The sequence below is a fragment of the Nyctibius grandis genome, chromosome 2 (genome assembly GCF_013368605.1).
Source record: "Nyctibius grandis isolate bNycGra1 chromosome 2, bNycGra1.pri, whole genome shotgun sequence".
NCBI classification, from domain to species: domain Eukaryota; kingdom Metazoa; phylum Chordata; class Aves; order Nyctibiiformes; family Nyctibiidae; genus Nyctibius; species Nyctibius grandis.
Window position 1 is genome coordinate 76577167 of NC_090659.1, and position 22226 is coordinate 76599392.

Genomic DNA, 22226 nt, shown 5'->3' on the forward strand with positions numbered 1-22226 from the left:
CATAACACATGTGGTGTGTTTTCCTAAATTTGCATTGAGTTGGAAACAGACCAAATAACTTGTAGGTATTTTCCACTGCAACAGACTGAAGTATATAACTGAAAAGGGGGAAAAGTGTTAGATACTTTGAGAGAATTTTCATTTTCCTCATGCAAAATCAAAAAGCACATTTAAGATCAAAGTTTTCTGGCAATTTTCGTATTTTCCTATCAAGACACAAAGTCAGCATTCTAATTGCATGGGGTGAATCACTCCCAAAATATGTTGCTATGTGCATATCTCTCAGGTATAGTTTAGCTGAGGAGTTTTCTTATGGAAATATATTAGTCTTTGAAACACACTGGCATGAAATATAACTGAATTTTAGTTCTAAGATTAGGATCTGTTAATTCCTGAAGATCCAAAAAATAATCATGACAGATTTATAACACAGAAACTCTGAAGGAAATTTATCGAACGTACTTAAACAGACTTTGAATTACCTGCTAGCTAATTAGAAATGGCTCCAAAGCTGGCCACCGTAAAAGACTTCTCAGTAAATTGTTTTCAAACCCTAGGGCAGGTTGTAGTCATTATGTTTCCTTTACACTCTGCACAAGATGGTCTTTGTTTAGTAGCCTGCATGTTGCATGTATCCTTTCACGTTTCCCTAATGTTCCTATTTATTTATTTATTTATTTACATTTTTAAGGTAGTGCTGTTCCATTATTGGGCCATGTGGACATTTTTAGAATGGCTGCTAGCTCTCTGTGTCACTGGCCCCCATCTCAAAAGTCAGAATTTCAGTTTCTTTGGGAAAAAAAAAAAGAAGAAAGAGAGAAGGAAATACAAGGAAAGATAGAAAGAAACAAATGGGGAGGGCAGGGCGGTGGAAAAGTACTGAATGCAAGAAAGAGAAAGAAAAATACAAATCTACAAATCCATGGAACAGAAGATTGTATCACAAAGGAAATAAATACACAGAAGATTAAAAACATAGCTGTATTATGTATGTATACATCTATATATGTTTAGTAAGCCAAGTTCTATTTAAATTTTAGCAAGTGTTTAAGCTTTTGCAAGACTAATTTTTGTGTAAAAGGAGTGTGCAAAGCACCCAGTGAGTTCTTTTGCTAAATAACCACTTTTTGGCATGCTAAAAAGGTGATTCACTGTGCACTGAAACCCTCCCATCTGCAGTTGTCTTTCAGTAAGTTCCAGGTGTGAACGACATGAGAATCTGACTGCGTATGAACATAGAGCCCCGCTTTTTTTCCAGTTAGCATCATATGTATAGTCTAAGTAAGAATACAGTCTTTTCTCTTTTGTTTAATTCCTTTATCCCATGACACTTTTTCCTAATCTTTCTCACACTCTACTCTAAGCTTTTTTAGTAAGTCTTCACTTGCACTCACGTCTACTCACACCAGACTCACTGCTGGAGAGAGTAACAATCGTCCAGACCCAACCCACACTTGAAACAAGAGCATCCAGAACTGCTTCATTCCATGTTGTACCACTGAATTTCATTCAAAGTGACATTCAGCATTTTTCAGTGTTAAATTCAGGTGCAAGCCTCACTCTAGAGAGAACTGCCACATTTTCATAACTGTTTGTTAGAAACAGATATTTTTTTAACTTGTTCCAGCAGTATGCAAAGCTGTTTAGGAATAGAAACATGGTTTCATTAAGTCTGTAAAACCATAACATTCTGATCAGCACTATTAGTTCATATCAAACATGAGTCTTGTCAGATAAATTGGAAAAGTAATCTTTAGAGTAACTTAAAATACAATACAACAGCCCTTAAAATCAAAGTATTTCTGCCTCTAGTCACTGATATCTCATTGATATATTATTTTTTTCTACAAGTTTTCCAGTTAAGTACAAGAACATTTGAAGCAAATGTTACATCTCTTTAAAAAAGCCCTAATCATCACTGAAAGAAAATTAAAGCACAGCTAATCATCAAGGAACAGAGTGGAAATATGTGTGTCTTGCAACCACAACTATGAAAAAAGTTTGCAAATCTGTGACATCATAAACTACTAACTATTTCCACACTTAGGAAAATATTAGAATTTATTAGGGTCTTTTCAAGATATGGAAAATATTCCACAAGTGAGGCAACTGTAATTCAGGAGAGGTGGAGTCCAAAATTAATTATTAAGGTCATTTCTTCAAGAATGAATATAAATATTTTCCACATTTCACTACACCAGCTACAGTATATGCATGCATATAGATCTTAAATGCTGGCATTCATGGGGTCTGTGCCTACGTAATAGCTATCCTATCTATTTTAGGAATTTTGAAGGCACATGTTGCTTTGGCATCTAATTACCTTTCATATTTATGTAAGTTTAAGGACTAAAAGAAACTTAGTATATGTCTTCCATGTTGCTAGCACAGTACTTAAACTGAAAACTGTATGCAGAAACTTTAGTAACTACCATGACAAATCGATATTGGTATATTTTGAATATTTACATTACTAAAGATAAATGACATAGGAGAAGCAGGTGGGCCTGGAGCATTCCACAGCGTTCTTATGTCTGCATTAAGAATCTGCTAATTAATGTTTTACAAGGCTTGATCTTGACCTTAGGGTTTTATATAACTGGACAAAACCACAATATCAGAATATTTTTTTAGAACTTGTTCTTCTAAATAAAAGAACTAATGATAGTGCCAGAAAGGCATACAGCTGCAGTGTCTTTACTGTGATTACTCTTTCCTTTTTCATCTGTAACTGTGTTGGTTGGCCTGGTTACAAGTCCCAGCCCATGCCATTGCTTCTTGCCATTTCCCCCCTCTCCTGCCCTTCTCCAACAGGCAGCCAAGCTCAGTTTGGCTGTTCATGGTCAGATGAGATTACACGTTCAAATGAAGTGGCAGATTGGAGAGAATGCAATAGCAGAAGCACAGGGATGAGGATAATGATAGCATTTTTAGTCACACAGTTTGATCCCAAAGCACATGTATGAAGAGATCTTACAGTCTCCACTGCTCTATCTGCTTTCAGTGGCTAAGATTGTTTCCATTTAGACTTCTACAGAACGGTACATATTGCTCATGCATAGCAGTCAGTACAAATCGGTTTTATTAAGTAGCAAATATTGTTCAAATAGGACAGAACTGACTCTTAAAAATGTACTTCCTTGATGAACTGTCATTCCAAAGACTTGATAAGAGCATATTTAAACACAGATAGTCACTTGATTGGCAAAACAGAAGTTGTTACTATTATTTGCATTTGTGTTCACCACTCTGCAGAGCTCAAGTTAAATATCTGAATTCAGTGATCAGGTCTGTACAGATAAGTTAACTATGCCTGGGACCATCTGTTTGCACCCAGCCCAACTGGGAGAGAACAGCCTGTCTCCATACAACTCAACTCTCACCCTCCCACACAGGAAATCCGCATCAAAGGTGCCTGCAGGGAATGGCCTCTGCCTATGCTAACTCCTGAGCTAACTCACAATCAGGAATTGAGTGCTAACTCACCATCAGGAACTTTTTTGGGACATCTTCATTCAGCTCAGGCCAAAATTGTGCCTGGTGGCAGTACTAGTAATTGAAAAGTACAGAAATTTGATTTCCTCTCCATCACCCACAGAGCACAGGCATAATGGATGTGTTTTGCTGAAAAGCACAAGAACCAGAAAAAAAAGTCCAGACTGTGCCTAAACTGGAAGTCAAATGCATGGCCCAGCGTACTGCCCAGTTGTGGCACTGCAGCATTGAGGACTCTGTCCCTGCTGGAGTGCCTGATGGCTCTTTCCTGTGCACACACAGCCATTTTCTTCCCCCAGAAAGAATGACATTGTGGAGGGTCAGGGGAGATGCACAGCAAATAGAAGGTTAAAATTAGGAAACTTGAAAACAAAACAAAAAATAAGTCTTTGAAGAAAGGAAGAAAGAGAGCAAAATTTGGCAAGGGGTGAAAACACAGAATGGATTTTTACTTCTTTTCCTCCTCTAAAAATCTAAAACTGTCAGACTTGTACAAACCATGAACCTGCAGTAATAGCAGCTTTGTGAATTTTCCAGACAATCAGGCAGCAGAAAGTCACCTGATCCATCTGCAAGACCTGGTGAGAACCGGCAAATATAATAGGCTGCAAAACACCTGAAACTGCTGGCACCGCGAACACTTCCTGCCTAATTCTGTTGGACAACAGACACAAAGCCGGCCCTGTAATTACATCCCACCCTGCTCTACATTTGCAGTCGCGTAATTAATACTTCCTCTGTAAAGCAATGGAATAATTTAGAGAGCAGATTTTCAACCTTAGTCTGGGAAAACTGAGAGAGTGCAAGCTCTGCCTGGGCACTTTAGCTACAGGGAAATGCTTTTCTGGTTCCATTTGCTCACAGAAACTGTAATTAGATGCTCAGAGCTCTCTTTGTGCTAGGGGAGAAGAAAATGATACTTCCTTCCTGTTTAAAAGCCACAAGCGAGAGTGGGTGAGGGGAGATTTTACTTATTCAGGGGACTTTATGAGAGTGATAAATGTAGATGGCCCTGCAGACTCAGCCAGCTGAGAAAGTGTTGTGCTGTCCCACACAGGGAAACATTTAGCTTATTGTTGTGGAGTTAAAATGCTTATTCTCATAAATCATTGTGGTTTTACAGTAGGCATAACAAAATCACATATAGATCCTACACAGAAAAAAAACACTTTTCTGTTTTTTGTCATGCTACCCCCCCCCCAATAAACTTTCACAGAATTTATTTTTTTATCTGCTCCAGATTTCCCTCTTTCAGTATATTATATACAGAAGAGGGAAAAAAATATGATGGTGAGGCTTCTAGCATGCTTCAAGAAGAAAAACTAAACAGAAAGATCTCTGGAAATCAGCAGTTCTGGAATTGAAGAGTAAGGTAAGGATCCTCAGGATCATAATTTTAGGCTTAGGTATTGAAATTCCACCTCATTCCCACTTTAGATGGAGAGTATCAGGCCCAAGAACATGTCCTGGCAAATAATGACTACAGATAGTCTCATTGCTGTGTTTACACTGTAATGAAGTAGCAGCCGGCCACTTTTACACATGGATTACCTGCTCAAGCCCTCACGGAGCAATAAGTATGCAGCTGTGTTTTAACCCTACTAGCACCAACAGAAAGTGAGATATAGGGGAAAGATGGACCATAACTAGAACTTCATGGTTCATTCAAAAAAAAGCCCAAATCAAACTTCAAATATATAGGGTGGTCCCTAGTACAATTCCCTCCATGTCTTTTATGTGCTTTGGTAACAATGTCACTCATGCAATATCACGAAGATATGACTGACAGCTGCCTTCTTTGAAGAGCCTCCACCTTATATACGGGCACAAGGGTTGCACAGCTGGCCTGAGTTCAGGCTTTTCTTTGCAAGGGCAATGAAAATCCACTGAGAGGTTCTTGAAGTTCTCTAGGCTTCAAGTTATTCCTGAAGTAAAGATACAATCTTCATCTTTTCAAACAAATAAAGTTTTTCCACATCAGAAGTGGTTAAAGGTACAGCCCAGTACTTCACAGTAACCTATACAGTGCAACTTCAATGGGATTCAGGCATCTAAGTCCCAGAGTGCCCTCCAAAAACCTTTGGCCAGGTGCCCAAGAAGCACTTACTCCAAAGCCTAAGCATCCTGTTATTGCACGTACCTAAAGAGGATATGTTCTTTGCTGATCCAAACAGTCAGGCGCCTACTCAACTCTTTGAATTTGTAAACTAGGTAGGTCTTTACCACTAAAAGGACACAGGACTGTCCCTGTGCTATGACCACAGCCAACACTTACCCAAAGATTTGTACTGATTTCAAAACATAATCAGGAAAAGATGTGGTTCCTACTGTTTTTACGATAACTTCATGATGAAAGCAGTTGCCCAGGAAGCAGAAGGTCTGGATTCAAATCTCTCCGCAGCCTGCAGGGACTTGATTTGGTAGGCACACTACCCACAAAACCATGTAGTAGTCAGGAGAGAAGGTGTGATTTATCTGTACAACTGAAGCTGTATATCTCTGCAGACAGTAATGAACAAAACACTGAGTAAGAGGGGAATTAAGCAAGAGCAGTCTGACTCTGTAGTCTCTTGATTAGATCACCCTCCTGCAACTGATTCCTGAAAGCAAAGGAAAACACAGAAAAAACTGGTGAACTTTGCATTAGACACCTGTCACCTCACTCAACAGTCTAAGTGTGTGTTTTCATAACAATAAGAGAAACAGGGAGACAAAATCATCCTATTTCTTTGGTTGGATTTGGATAGAATTCTAAACGCTTTTAGTGATACCACTCATTCAAGAGAAATAATTCTACTGTTTTAAAGTTGCTTTCCTAGCATAAATTAAGAGTCATGCCTTGCGGAAATTATTATACAAGAAAGACTGCCTACAGGAAATTGGCATTACTCCACTGATACACCTAATATCAGTAACCTAGTACATCTGTGTTTGTAAGTCTGTTTTTCCAAAAGCAGACACAAAAAAACACTTGCACATTTCTCCTTGGTAAAAGGATATGCATGAAGCATTATTTTTTCTTTATGTACTTCAACATAAATTTTAAATATGCAGTCAGGTAACTAAGTATTTTTAAAGTAATAAGTAGCACAGGCTTTCAGCATCAGTACAGCACATTACCATCTGAAGTCAACACATTAAAAGTCTACCCCAAATGAAAGGGATTCACCTTCAAACTTTTTAAATTTTGAATCTAGTTTTCATGGCAGGCTCAGTAATATCACATTCACATATTTCTTAGTGAGCTCATTTTAATATTTGATTAAAAAAAGGAAACATCTGAAACAACAAAGATGACCTGGTTTGGAGCTTTTACTCAATATAGTTTGAAAAATGTGTTCGCAGAACTTTCAGTGGAGTTTGACTAATATAGTCTATTTCGAGGCCAGCAAGAAAAACTTGGGCTTTCAAGCCTCAGCAAGATAAGACAGGCCATTATGTCCATGTTAATCTTTCTTTGGCCTTTCATTGGCTTTTCCCTCCTCCTACCCTTCTCACATTTCATATTCAAGAGAAAATGATCATTTGCTTTTATTGGAAATGTGGTTTTCAACTGACCACGAAATGTCAAGAAAGACAGACAACAAAAAAAAGGATGGCATGCAATTTTTAATGTTTTTAAGATCCAAAAATATATGATCCACTTCTCAAAAAAAAATAAGGACATTTCCTTATCAAAGAATAAATACTGTGAATGTAAAAGCAACTTAACTGTTACTCTCAGACTTTTTAAAGGACAGAATACGAGGTAACAAAAAAAGAATTGTACTCTCACTCAATAAGGCATGTGTAAATTTTACTTGCTTTGTTAATTTAAGATTGTTGGCTTTCATCTTTACTTCCTAGTCGCATGTCATATACAAGCAGCTGATTTTTTAAGAGGGATTTCAACTAAACAAGGAAATGTGAATTCACAGAATCATACTCACACCATAGAACATTTCTGTTCCTCTGCTGGGAAAAAGATATAAATTATACGTTTTTTAAACATCTGATTGTGCATCCACAGAAGTTGTTTCCATTAAAAATGTTCAGGATGAAAATTAATGAGCATGTTTGCTTCATTGGCAAAAATTAATATTTAGTAATTTCTTTCACAAAGTTTTTTGAGTTACAGCATAGCACATGCAAAAAGGAGTTTCTTTCTTTCTCCTTCCTTCCTTCCTTCCTTCCTTCCTTCCTTCCTTCCTTCCTTCCTTCTGTTTTTCTTTCTGTCCAGATTCCTTTGCACAGACTTCTTACCCTAAAACAGATCAACACTCCCACCTAACTTGGTGTTGTCTGCAAATTTACAGGGGGTGCACTCGATCCCCTATGATCCAGATCATAGACAAAGATATTAACAAGAAACGGCCCCAATACTGAGTCCTGGGGAACACCACTTGTCACCGGCAACCAACTGGATTTAACTCCATTCACCACAACGCTTTAGGTCAGGACATCCAGCCAGTTTTTTATCCAGCAAAGTATAGCGTAGTGTCACTAATCTCGGTTTCCTTGTATGCTTATGACATTAGTAAGAGAAGGTCTCTGTTTCTACAATACTCCACTTTCACCAAATCTTAGTTTGCATGGAGAGATCAGAGAAAGGTGGAGAGAGTGCTGTATGGCAGTGTCTTTATAATTAACATGTTATCAAAAGTTAATGAGGAATAATTAATTTATTTGTACTATGAAACATAAGTTTTCAAAATCTCTACACTAAGGATAAGCAACATAGTGAGGACCACAGACTCACATAGACATTTACCATTCCATCCATAATCCACAGAAACCCCCTGTAGACACTACAGTAATTGCTTATGTGGAAATTAAGTATTATGAAAGTATCACTAATGCAACTTAGCAGCTGAAAGCAAGAAGGAGAGCTAGCACGGTGTAACCAGCCAGCTCTCCACATACTACAGTTGGAAAAGCACTAATTTAGAATAATATTTCATGGTGTGAGTTATATGTTTGCACTGGTTCTCTGTGGGGGAGAGATGCAGCGTTGCCTTTTGTGCAGTTTGATCAGCTCCTTCAGCATATTACTTTGTTGCATAAATCTCACTGAAACAAGAAAAACCATAATACCACTGAATATGTTGAAACCAAATAATACTGCATAGTAATGATGTATCATTAGAGAAGAATGCTCTTCTCCCAGAGCATTCTGTAGAAAGGCATCAGAGACTAACAAAAGCAAGACAAACCAAAGGAAGAATGTGTCACAATTCCCTTCCTTTGAAATAAATAAAAGATTTTGTCTGCACATGTCATGGTCACCCTGAGTTCCATGGAAATCTGATAAGATATGTGGGCCCACGTCTGCAGAAGATCTCTGTGCTTCTAAAGGAAGCCCAATATCTCTATGATCCATGGCAAAAGTGTTTCAAGTAGACCTGCGCTTCCAGGGCTTCAGCTAACCATCATATGGCCCTGGTGACTGACTTTCTCTATCTGCGGGATCCAAAATACATGGTTTCACCTTCAAAATACTTTGGTTTTCAGTAGATTTATCAGAGCTCCATTTTATCCAGATTTTAACCTTTCCATCCCGCAGTGTGCTCTTGCCCATCCCAGTGCGTTACTGGACCCATAGCACTCTTCCAAAGGAGATGCCAGATATACTAATAAAATGGGACTAGTTTGGGTTTTAGTAAATAATCCGGTAAAGTGGTTAAAGAATCAGTTAATATCAACCCTAAGGCAAAGATTAACACCTGGTTCCTAATGTAGTACATTCTTGCCATGACTCCAGTCATTTGACAGGGATCCGGCTCTCATCTCCCAAAAGTGTTGCTGAGGCTGTTAAATCCACTTGAATGGATTTAAAGCCCTGTATACTCAACAAAATCTATACAGTTAGGGGTCATACAACATGTCTGCAGGTTTTGTAGTCATCTTGTCTTTGGCACATCTTCCACATGACTGAACGAAAGGAGAGGGCTTCCTGCGAAACAGCTAACTCTATCCCATACAGGAGATGCGAATTCATTGTGGAAAGGAATGCAGTTCCCAAAGAAAATTATTTTCCTTTGCAGCCTCTGTCACCTCTCCCCCCTCCCCCCTCACCCCTAACCCATAACTTTGGAGGCAGATTGCAGAGTACACAGGCTTGAAAGAAACAAAGGCTTTTTTCCAAGAACTTCTGCAAAAGAATCTGATTTAAATCAACAACCAAAAAGAAATTCTGGATTAAGCAGATGACATTAATTAAATTCTTGCCAGTTTATTTTTCATCTGACATTGTGCATATGATCTTCTTAATGCTTAGAGAAAACATTCCTCTTATCAACTAGTCTCATCCATCTGGCAACTCATTTCTATCATGTTATCAGTGCTGTTTAAATGAACATGTTCTGCTATTTACATTAGAGCCATTTCCTTGCACGGGCACCAACAGCCTTGGGCACCAACAGAGCTACCTTGCACTCCCTCTGCTGGCTATCTGATTGGTGGTGTGGCTACACATCACAAAAAATCTGACTGTTATCTGCAAGCCAACCCACCTCTACAACACACTCCATGTTCACACAATGGGAACCACCATGATGCTTGCAAAGTCAAGGACAGGACCAGAACTGCAAACATGTACAGCAAAATATCTATTTGCTTATTTTTTTGTGGAAAAATGTCCAGGAAACTATACAGAATTACAAGATATTGAAATGGCAGGAAAGAGGAAGACTAACTTGAATCATCGGAGAGGGATGTTTGAGTTAGATGCAAAGCCACGTCAGAACAGAAGAGACAGACCACTTGAAGGTCCTGGCAAGAGTAGACCAGTCCAGGTGCTCTGAATGGTCTCCTTGAGATGTCTAACTCTCTTCATTGATTCTAGAAGGATTATTGGGAAATTGCTAGTTTAGGAACTTAAACAAGGCACCTACAATTTAGTGTATGGAGTGCTCTGAAGTCCACTACTGGATGGTAGGTCCTACACTAATGGTGCTTATTTTCTTTTTAGTTTGCACGGTTTGATCTCTTTCCTTTCTGATTTTAAATCAGGATGTAAAGCATGACTGCAATACTTTTAACTTTCTGTGCTTGTACATGGTGACACTGGTGGAATCTGCCATTCCTGAGTCTATGTTTCTCTTTCCAGCACATGCCAAACTGCAATCTGTAATTCTACAAGACCGAGTCCTTTTAAGGGCAGGCATACCATCTGCAATGCAATCTATTGTGTACTCTGACTCCTATTGCTTGTGAAATTACCGATATTTATGACATTCATAACAGCAGCAGATGAAGCCGAAGTCAGACGTGGAATGTAAGGGTGCCAGATGTCCCAATTTTCATGGGACATTCCCACATTTAAATAAAACTCCCACATCCTGTTGACAGAAACCATTGTCCCAAGACCTGAACATGCAGCACCCTCCTCCCCTCGCTTGCAGGGTGGGAGTGATACGTGTGGCTCTTCCCCCACTGCCCTGGGAGTGTCTCAGATTCCTGCAGCTGCAGCACCTGCAGCCAAAGATAGGGAATAATGGAGAGGGGATTTGGAGAGAGGGGGAGGGGGGCAGTGCAGAAGAGAGTAGAGAAGAGAAAATCAGACAGAAGGAAGGAAGAGAAGTAGTTTAGGAAGAACAGCAGGAAAAGGAGAGAGGAAGGAAATAGGCAGGAAATTGAAAGAAACAGAAGAAATATTTCTAAAAGCAAGAGGAACTTAATTTAACAAACATAGGAGGATAAGGGGAAAAGAGTGAGAAGGAGAAGATAAAAAGTGAGGAAGGGAAATACAAGCACAATGGAAAAGAGGGGAAAGGAGATGGAGAGAGATAAAGAAAATGAGAGAAAAATCAAGTAACAACAAAATGTCAAAAAGAAAAACAAAGAAGGGAAAATGAGGGAGAAACTCCACCATATCAAAAGCAGTAGTTCTCCTGACACAAGTAATTCATACAACGAACTATATTGTCCTCTTCTTTCCACTCTCACTTCTTCCCACTTTTTTGCAGAGACTACACACAACTTTGTGCTGGACCAGTTGGACCGGGGAGCTGCCAGGGACGCACATGAGAGCACTGAGCAGCCCTGCACAGCACAGGAATTGCCATGAACTCCCAGGGCCGCCTTGCAAGCAGCTGCTATTGGAACAGCTATACTGTTTAATGATTTCTTTCCAGACTCTGCTGGATAACAGAAGAGTGAGAGGGGGATTGTACCGGGGCTGAAACTGAAGGTGCAAAGAAAGGCCAGCCAAATTTTGGAGTGTATGTTGTGTGACCATCCAGCCCCTTGTGTTGACATGACTAAATGCAGCTCTTCCCCTGGGCTCCCATAGGCTTCTCTATTGTGTAATAATCATCATTTCTTGACATATTTTGAAAAGCATCTATTGCTTTCTTATTGTCAGTTCAACGTCTCCCCCCATGAGAATCCCAGGGAGGAGATATAGTAGCTCCCAATGAGGATTCCCCTGCATGTCCCCAGTCTTACAGAAACTGGTTTGCGGGAACATAGGCTAAACACAAAGTGATGCATAGGAGAAACACAGAAGGTCCCAATACACTGCCTATCCTTTGATTTCATTTCTAGCAGAGTGGTTAAATTTGATTAATTAACTTTGCTTCATCCTTTCTTAGCAGAGCTGAATGAGGTAGATTTTGTTGTTAAAAAACAAGTTTAGTAAAAATGTTACAGAGTTCACCTGTATTCACAGAATGGCTTTTGGTGGGCACCTTGCTAGCTCTCCTTAAGCTCACAGTGACAAACGTGTAGCAGCTTGGAATAGATAGATACAGAGAGAGGTACAAAGGAAAATGTTACAGGGTTCTCTACAAGGCAATGAACATTTTCCTCTTTTCTAATAGATAACATTAAATGCTCTCATCTTGTTAGCATACTCTTAATAATACTTAACTTATATTGTTCCTGGTTTGTATAATACTGTTCTCTTAAGCTTCCATTGTGTTATATGTGCACGTGCACACACACACCATAGACACACACACGATTTTCTGCTGACCTACCTACTAACTAAAAAGCTACCACAAGTGTTATTTTTCTACATGACTTTAACAAACTTTTCTACCCATGCATTCTTAGTTCATATGCACATGCTCTCTCAGTCAGCTTAAACTACATTGTTTAAGAGACCCTTTGTTACCAAGCATCCCAGGTTGCTCTTTATTAGCAATCTGTCACTGAGGTTATTTGCCTTTTCAACAGCTTTTGTTGCCATCTACAACATTTGCAAAAATGAATCTGTATTTTTTTTTTAAGACCTCAAGTCTTACTATTAATTTGCCAGCATCAAGTGACAATGAACTCGGATCTCTGTGACATTGTTTTAGGAATATTTACATTCTCAGAGATACATTTTGTAATCTGTTGACCAGATTTCAGTGTGGCTAATATTGTCTCTCCTGATTTTCCCATATTGCAATTTTTCAGATATCATATGAAACAAAGTAAATTACAGTACAAACATAAATTTCTGTCAGAATAGTCACCTGGAAAAAGCAGGCCTAGATGCTCATTGAAAAATGATCTATGTTCCTCAAGTATGTTGACTGGAATTAATTATGCAAATACCCTTCAATTCTTTAGTGGCTGCTTCACCTGTGAGTCTCTTGCTCAGAATCAGTATCAAGATATACTTATGTGGGTCATAAATTTTCTCTTTTAAAATATTAGAAAAACGTTACCTTTTTTCAGCTTTCTGGAAAGTCCCCCATTTTGTAAGTCTTGTTTAAAATCAACATGAATGTCTCAAAGAGCTCATCTGCCAATTCATTTAATACTCTTGGCTACAAGTTGTACAATCCACTGGACCTAAAAATGTTTCTCTCTTAATTTTGTCATTTAATGTATGCTCCATGTACTGATGAAATAGAATGCACTTCATTAGCATTGCAAGATATGAACAAATTCTCCTACTTCAAATACAGAACAGAAGTTTTTTACTGAATACATCTGACTTTGTTATGTGACTGAGAACAGCTATTTATTAAATATCCTTGCCGTTTCTGAATCATTAAGATTATTTTTGTCTCATACAAGATGTATATCATAGCTAGGGTTGTTTCTAACAATTTAAATAATTCCTCTCATTTCCTTATACAAATGACGTATGTATTTTTTTTAATGTTATAGCTTTAGCTTCCCTTATCCAGTGGCTGTATTCTTACTTGCAGTCTATCATGCTTTGCTTTTATTTTATCTGTTGGTCTCTCCCATTTTTTAACTTTTTCTCTTCACTAACCATTTTTAATCTAGCTTTCAATAAAATAAGTTATCATCTTTTGTGATTATAAAATTGAACTTTGAAGTCATGGGATCTAACAAACAACTCATTAATAGTGGGGATTTTTCCTACAGTATTGCTGAAGTTGCTTTCAACTTTGGGAAATTAGCTTTTAAAAGAGCCAGCTATTTTCATCACTGGCCTGGGTCATTCTTTGGCTACATATAAAAATGAACCAGATTCTTATTGTGTTAAGAAAATATTAGTTTCTAGTTCAGTTATTAATTCATTATTTTCCATTCTAATGAGATTTAACATGAAGTAACTGTAGTCAGTTCTACTCTTTGCAGTCTTTTGTTTCTGTAACTTTCAGGTATTCTGAAGTGAAGCACTAGTGACCATGACATCTCAAGGCTCCCTCCCCAGATGACTTGAATCCCACATAACAATGTAATTATTCCTTTGACATATTATTGGAAAATGTTTGAGGAGTTGCTAGTGTTGTTATCTAAGCTGATGATATAGCCAACTATTCCAAATCAATACTTAATTTTATGAATTACCAGTGAATACTTTGACTCACAAGCACAGAACAACATTCACTTGATACTGGTTCACTTGTTTCAGATTTTACCTAATTTGTTTTGAAAATTAGATAATTAGAAAAAAAATATATACTTTCAATTCTGACAGTGAGGATGTTACTTTAAATTATTATTATAGGTGTCTGATGAAGAGCCTATTTTCGTTTCAGAATGATCTTTGTGATAAGACCAGAACAGCACGTAAAGAAAATACACCACTTTCTACAGGTATTTAAGTGTTTTCCATTTCAGTCTATATTTTCTCAAAACCCCAGATCAAAAGAGTTTATCCACCACACAAACAGAATATTGATTTGGCCTACAAAAATCAATTGTCTATGCCACTGTTCTAGTTCAATTTATAGTGAATAAGAAAATTATGCTTTTTACCTCCTCTTCCCAGTATCAAGGACTGCTTGGAATTGACAGTTCATGCTGGTAAGTGTTTAGATCTGTAAGGATCTCTATTAAAGGCAGTAGGACAGTGGTGCAGTTGCCAATATATGAGCAAGGACTCTACACATCAGTTTTTATACATAATTACTTTATAAATTTTAGATTATGCATTCACAAAACATTTGTTCTGTTCCTTTAAGCTGCCTACATCATGTAGTATGGTATCTGTTCCCTGAGAGGATGACACATTTCTAAAACATAAAATCAACAAATAGTGAATTATTTTGTTTAAGTAAAACTATTTCCTTTGTCTAGGTATACACATGAAAGAATAAACAGTTTCCAGATATTCTATCATCTTACACATTTTTTTCACATGACTATTCATAAATTGCTAACAGAAGATCATGAAAGTGGCCAAATGAAAACAACTGTAAAATTTTCAAATTACCATAATTTAAGCCCTGTCTCTGCAACAGTACAATTTCTATTTCCACAAATAAAATCTCACTTAGAAAATAATAAGATTTTAAAAGCTTATATGTGCTATCTCTTCAAAACTTAATGGAATTTCAGAGCATTGTTTTTCAGACCCCTCCCAAAATGTTTTTTTATATATATGCACCTTAATTAAAATACACAAAAATTCATCAGAATTATATAAAAACATGTACAACCAAACTAATAAATGGAGTGAAAACTAAGAATATGCATGCGGACTGTCATACTTTGCAAGCAAAGACTTGCAGAGCCATTCATCATCAAAACAAATCCTGGCAAACAAGATAAGATCTGTCATACTCCAGCCAAATTGGTAAAATAAATGTAGAAAGCAGGAATGTAATGTAGAAAGCGGGAATGTAATGGGATGTGACTAATCCTGACACGACACAGCAGAAAGGAAGATTCTCAATATGGCAAGGAAAAAAAATGCTCGTGATACACTGAAGGTTGAAGATAGAAACACTGAAGGCTTCTTTCCCCTGTCACACCTTACAAAGAGCTTTGAAAACGTCACACACATTTCTAGTGTTTTTCATAGAATTTAAAGTAGTTTTTCTTTTTTTTTTTTTTATTATTTTGGATACTTTAGTCCAAATTTTCTGAAGAAATCACTTCCTTGTTTCAAATTCAGATTTTTTAGAGACCTAACCTACTTCGCACTGGAGTAGGAAAGGAGATTATTCAGAGTGCAAAATTCCAGGTACTACACTCCTGTGAAAGTCTGACCACTAGTGGCACAAAACCCCCCTCTTGGAAATGCATCCTCCCTGGGGGGAAGCTTCGAAAGGCTGAAGCATTGTTTAAGTTGACCTTTGAAATTATGCAAATTCACAGCGTGGAAAGAGTTGCAGGTCCTACAGGGTCTGTTTGAACAAAGACCAGAAAATACAGCGTGCTCTTCTGCCCTAAGGGTCTCCCTGCGGCAGGGCACGGCTGCGTTGCTTTAGGGGGGCACTGAGAGGCATTCTGTTCCCCAAGGTGCAGGTCCCTCTCAGGGGTTACCAAGCCATCCCTGCCTAGCAATAGCTTTGTTTGGCTGGCTGCACTTTAATATGATAAAATTAACAGATTAAAAAAACAAAAGAACAAACATTACTCCACAAGCTTTAGCAAAATATTTTTTTTCTTAAATAGTAATAAACAGACAGAATACACAGTGCATTTTGATATACACTTTTCTACAAGTACAACATCATCTGTGGAAAGGTGCAATTTTTTTACTGTGTCAATGGATACAGTTTGAAAAAGAAGTTTTCAGCTAAATCTGTTAGTCTAATTAAAGACATTACGCCTTGCTTCATTCATACAAAGGAAAGCGTGCTTCATAAGACACTATAACTGTTTGCCATTTTTTCTACTATTGGGTTCAATTGGTATCATTGGCAAAACATACTTAGAAACTTGTTTGTTTTTACAGCTATCTGTACTTTTTACTAAAAAATACAGCTCTGTCAAACGAACCTCTCCTCCCCTCCTATGCTTAGACCAACATATTAATTTATTCTACTGATATTATATCTTTTGCATAGCTGTCTCTCTGCTAGTTTAATTTTTATCCCATATTCAATTTTATTTAATGCCTTAATACCATTTATAATACTTCAGTATTATAAGAATATTGTTATTATAGTCACTCCTCTACAGCACTATGTGCTGGATTGTAAAAGGTTGAGCTACATTGACAACATAGCTTACAGCCTGCAATTTCAGATTGAATAGGCTGAAATTCCAAAACAAAAAGATCCAAGATTCAGCTGAGAATGCTAACTCACGGGATGCAAAATAAAATTTGAGAACTATTCAAGCTAGGTTTTATCTCAGCATTAGGGTTTTTTAGCATTACTCTTTTGAAATTGTAATAATATTGCATGTATTCCACTTTGAATGAAAGAATCAAATGCATTCTCTCTATGTAGGTCTTGAGTTTTCCATCAGGATCTATGAAACAGTGAGTAGGATCTGACAGATCCCATTATTCAAAGTGACTAAACTCCTTTTTTATTGTAGCTGGTCATAAAACTTGGCACAAGCCTATTACTAGTAATATTCCTTTATCGCTACACTTACTTTCAAGCTGTAAATCTGTTTTGCATCTATGGAAAAAATACAGTCTGGGTGCACATGGACTGAGGACACAGCCAATTATCTGGGTAATTTATTTTATGAATTTACACTGAATTAAATAAGGAGCACTACCAGCATCTAGCAAGCGTTCTTCCTCCTGAGGCTGCAAATCAGCAAGAAAAGGTTTCTTAAACTGTCACACTGAAAGATCTGCATTTACAATATGTTATTTGAATATGTTCTGGTTGAAACAAGAACTGACACTCTGATTGATAGCCCCTATTTCTTTCCTTATTGTCACAAATTACTTTCAGGATGCTAGTAATAACACAGCATTAGACTCCTATAAAAGGTGCAACTCTGCAGCTGAGCTTTCGCCATGAAAAGTTTTGTCGTATTAGTGGAAATGATTTTGCTGAACATTTAAATCCTGCATCCTGGGGGACTGTGTGGCACAGGAGACTGCTAATAAGAACAGAATAAAGAGTCTTTCACCTTTCTGTTCCTAGCAAAAGCTCAGGCTCAGTAGATACCAGCTGCTATTTCTATACAGAGACTTTTCATTTCCCTATGTAAAATGAGTTTGGGCTAACCATTTGTTAATGATTACCCTGAAATCTGTTTCATTAATAGTGATATAAGTACCCTGAAGGAAATTCCAAGAGACATGAAGACTACAAAACTCAAGTTCAAAACAAGCAAAAAGGAAGTGATTTTTCAAATAAGATGTATTTTTCTTGATGATCTCTTTCCCACATGATTCAAAAAGCAACTAGAAAAAGGAAGGGGGAATGCATCAAGAGCCATTAAAAACAAAGACACCACCTCTGTCCACTTCTGTGAGGTTTTCCTTTTGAAGTGTCTATTTTGTATTATAAAAGACATCTATCTGCAAAACCCTAGATTGCTTTAGACAGGGAATATATTGCAGGGCATATTTACTTGATTGCTTGCCATGTTCTTGCCAAGGTGTCTGATGTCTCTCACAACTAATAGCAGGATGAATACTTAGTTTGACCCAGTGTGCATAGTCTTATATTATCATGTTTTTGCCTTATGTTGTTAAGCTGAAAACATCTGCCTTCTTCACAGCAGACTCCAGCTGTGGGGATGACAAAGTTATACTTTCCATTTCCTAGAAATTTCAACATTTTTACCCTTTCTCTCTTTTTCTCTCTTTTGAAGTAAGTCCCTCATACCTTCTTCTGGTTTTGAAGACATTGCGGAAAATACAGTAAGTGTAAGTTGTGTTGGCTTAGTTTAAAGATTGCCACAAGCTGTGTAAAGGCTGATTTCTTCAACTAATCATAGCTGTATCTGTGTGACAACATCCAAGCAAGATTTGCAGATGCTAGCGTGAGATGCTTAGGAAAACAAAATCCCAGTTTCACACTGGTACAGTAGTCAAGTGCACATCAACTCCTCTTTTCCTTGTCCCTCTGTGACTATGAGAAAAAAACAGAAACATGTATTTCATGAGGGAGAGCAGCGCAGTATACACAATCAGGGGACCAGTGCTCATCCAGAGCTCATCTGTGCCCTGGCAGATGTGCTCTGATGCAGGTTACGAAGGCCTGGTAACAGGTCCTTGGATTTTCTTCTCAGGACTCCAAATAAATCCAAAATTGCAGGACTACTGTGACCTTGGCAATTATTCATGTCACTGGAGTTGTTTCAAGATACTTCTCTGTCTTCTGCCAGCAAATAAACTGGGTAATCTACTATCCAAATGTCATTAAAAGCACAGAACAGAAGTGTAAAGTCTTGATTCAACTGCCTAAGCATAGGCATAAAATGTCTTTTGAGATACCTTAGAATATCGTGCTGCCTTTCAGGTGCTGCATCAGAAGGGCTTGAGTATCCCCCCAGGTCCTGTGTCATATCTCCCAGGCACGTGAGCATGCCCTAGATACCCTAAGTCATCTCAAATGTCACTAGATGCCTGAATTTAGGTCTCTGAATTTAGCCATTAATAGATAAGATGTAGGTTATGTAGATGGCTAAAGTTTCGTCAATCTTATTCAAAGGAATTTCTACTTTTGAATCTTGATTTTGACACACCTCTCTGTAACTCTGAGGAAATTATTTAATTTTCCTGCCCTACCTTCACTATCTGAGATATAGGATTAGTTCTGCTCTATATTCATGAGAGTAAAACAGCACAGTTATGGTGACAGCCTACTTAACATGTAAACTGCTCAATTTTGATTAGGATTTGTGGTTTGTTTGTTAAGTATGCATCATAATGCACAAAAACCTTCCATTAAATCTGAATAAATTTTAGTAACTGTACATGGCTATCAGCAGAATAGTCTGTTTCTCTATACAACAGGATATATGTAGATTTGAAAACCTCCTAAGTGATATGCCTGTGGTCACAAAGGACACATGTTGGAGTGCTGAGAAAGACCTGAGAAAGTCTTCTTCATCTCAGTCCTGTAGCACATAATATATAACATGCACACAACACCACAGGTTTTTCATGAGAACCTCAGGAGAGGCATAAAACTGAGCACCACTGGATGTAACATCTGCAAAAAGCAGAAAAAGAGCAAAAGCTGCCAGCAGCATTAGTAACCATGCGCCAGGAGTCTTCAAGCAGATGTCATACCTATTAGGGAAATGCAAATCACAAAACACTGCAGCTTGATTTCCAATAATGCTACAACCTGATTCTGCATCTGAGAAAATTATTAAGGTATCAATAGCAAAACTATTTCCAGACACATCATGATGCCTCAGAAGAACAACTTTTACAGTTATCCATAAAGAAAACAATTTTGTTGGACCCAAAGTCCTCACAGTCTAGAGTATGCACTAGATCTGCAGTAAGTAACATATTCCTGAATGTTTTCAAGATAGCATAATTATCCTGCAAATGGAAACCAGTATAAAAAGCAACTCAGCATAAAGCAATAGAAACTGATATCCTGTAAGTGAAACAAACAAACAAACAAACAAACAGAAACCCACAACAAGGGAGAAACAGACTAAGGTCTACTGGAAATAACCATGACAATCCTCCCTTTCTGAACTGTAGGACACAGAAGATAGACAATGAGTCCTTTTAGACACTTGCCGTGAACAGACAAGAAACATCTAGGACTGATTTTTTAGTGGGAGTTAGCCTGAAGATGTTTAGTGGTGGCACTAGTTCAAATTCAGGCATCAATTTTTGTGTTTTGTCTAAAATTGAAACAATTATTTTTTTTCTTTTTCTTTTTATTCATGAGGAAATTAAACTGTTTAAAATACTTTGGGTAAAGAAAGTTTCTATCCATGTATTTCAAAAGAAGAATACTTTTCCTAAACAGTCTGAGGAACAGCTCTTAAGAAAACCTCTCATTGTCAAGTGCAGGAAAAACTAAAATTTCAGTAAATCTATTAGTACTACAAAACTACAATTGAAACTGAATAGCTTTAAAAATTCATGCTTTGGCTGAATTTCATGATCTTCATAATCTCTTGGTGTCAGATAACTGTCTCTCACTTTCTCTTTAAAAAAAATAACGTAAAATGTTTAGATACCTCTTTGCAGAGTATTGAATTTGCCACATTTGACATAAATTAAACTGTTTTATAACATTTCTTTATCACACAACTTCTCCTTGAAGTCAGTTTAACATCAGCTGCAGATGCAGCTTTGATGCACATAATTGGAGCAGGTCTCCCAACTGCTTCTCACCAAGCCACACCATGCGACAGTGACAAACCAATATCGGAGGTCTATAGATGAACAGATATGTTGTGGCATCTTCTTTCCGAATACCTGCATATAACATGTGAGACAGAAGAGATGAAATGAACCTGCATCAAGGAGCAGGAAAAAAATGGCATATGATAATGCTACATCCTCCATTGCCACCTGGTATTTCCCTTTGGGCTTGCAGTAATCTAAAAATTAGTTACTCTGTAAGATATGCATCTACTGAGGTATTCATCATTTAACCATATTTACTTCAGATGAGCTTTCTGGATGTTCTCATCTCAGATCAAGGTCACCGAAGCAAGTCACAGAAGGGAAAAAGTCTAAGTATTAACCTAGAGCAAACTGCATTACAGCATGTAGGCATAACAGAGTAGTATGCACTCTTTAGAAAGAACAAAGTGAGCCGGCTGTTTGTTTAAAAATGAGGAAGTATGGGAAAAATCACCCTTTTCACCTACAGTTGACTCTGCCTCCTTGAGAAAAAGGTGACAGCAATTCCGGGTTTCTCTACCTCTGATTTTCAAGTTAAACTTAATTTGTAATATGTCCATGGCTTTATACAAATAGACCATCACTCCTTTCTGATAAAGTCGTTTAACCACCAGGATATATTTGACTTGTTTCATCTCAAATCGATTTTTTTGCTTTCTGTTTTAAATTCATTTATCCTACCAGATAGGATGGATGAATGAGAAAGATGCAAGTTGTTGAAAGAAACAAAAAGCACATTCCCTCCTGCTTCTGGTGGGTGAATGCGGAAGGGGCACACAGAAGGTAACATGCAGAGGTCTCATCTGCTCAGGATAACAGTGAGGAGTCTGAAACACTGAAAGGCAGGTATTGGCTCTATGAGCTGTGGCAAGAAACCCTTTTTTTACATTATTATGCATTTGAGTGAGATGGATATTGGTTGCTCACACAGGCAAAGATTTTCTTATGTAGGTATGTCTCTTCAATAGCTCATATAGAAGTGTACTGTGTTGTTTTTGAAGGCCACTTATATGTTGGGATACAATCAGTGAATCGGACGCTGTGGCTAATTTCACATATCAGAAAGCAAAGCTATGTTTCCACCCTAAAAGATTTGCAATTTAAAAGTTGTTTGATTCTTGTTTGGAATGAAAACAATGTCAAAACAGCATTTTGCCTTCAACAGGACACATGTGAAAACAGCACAGTAACTTATTATTTTATAACTTACATAAATATAAAATATATACTATAAATACAATGTATCCTAATATATGTACATTGTATAGTTTGAAATTATATATCTGTATTGATTTATGTGTTTAAG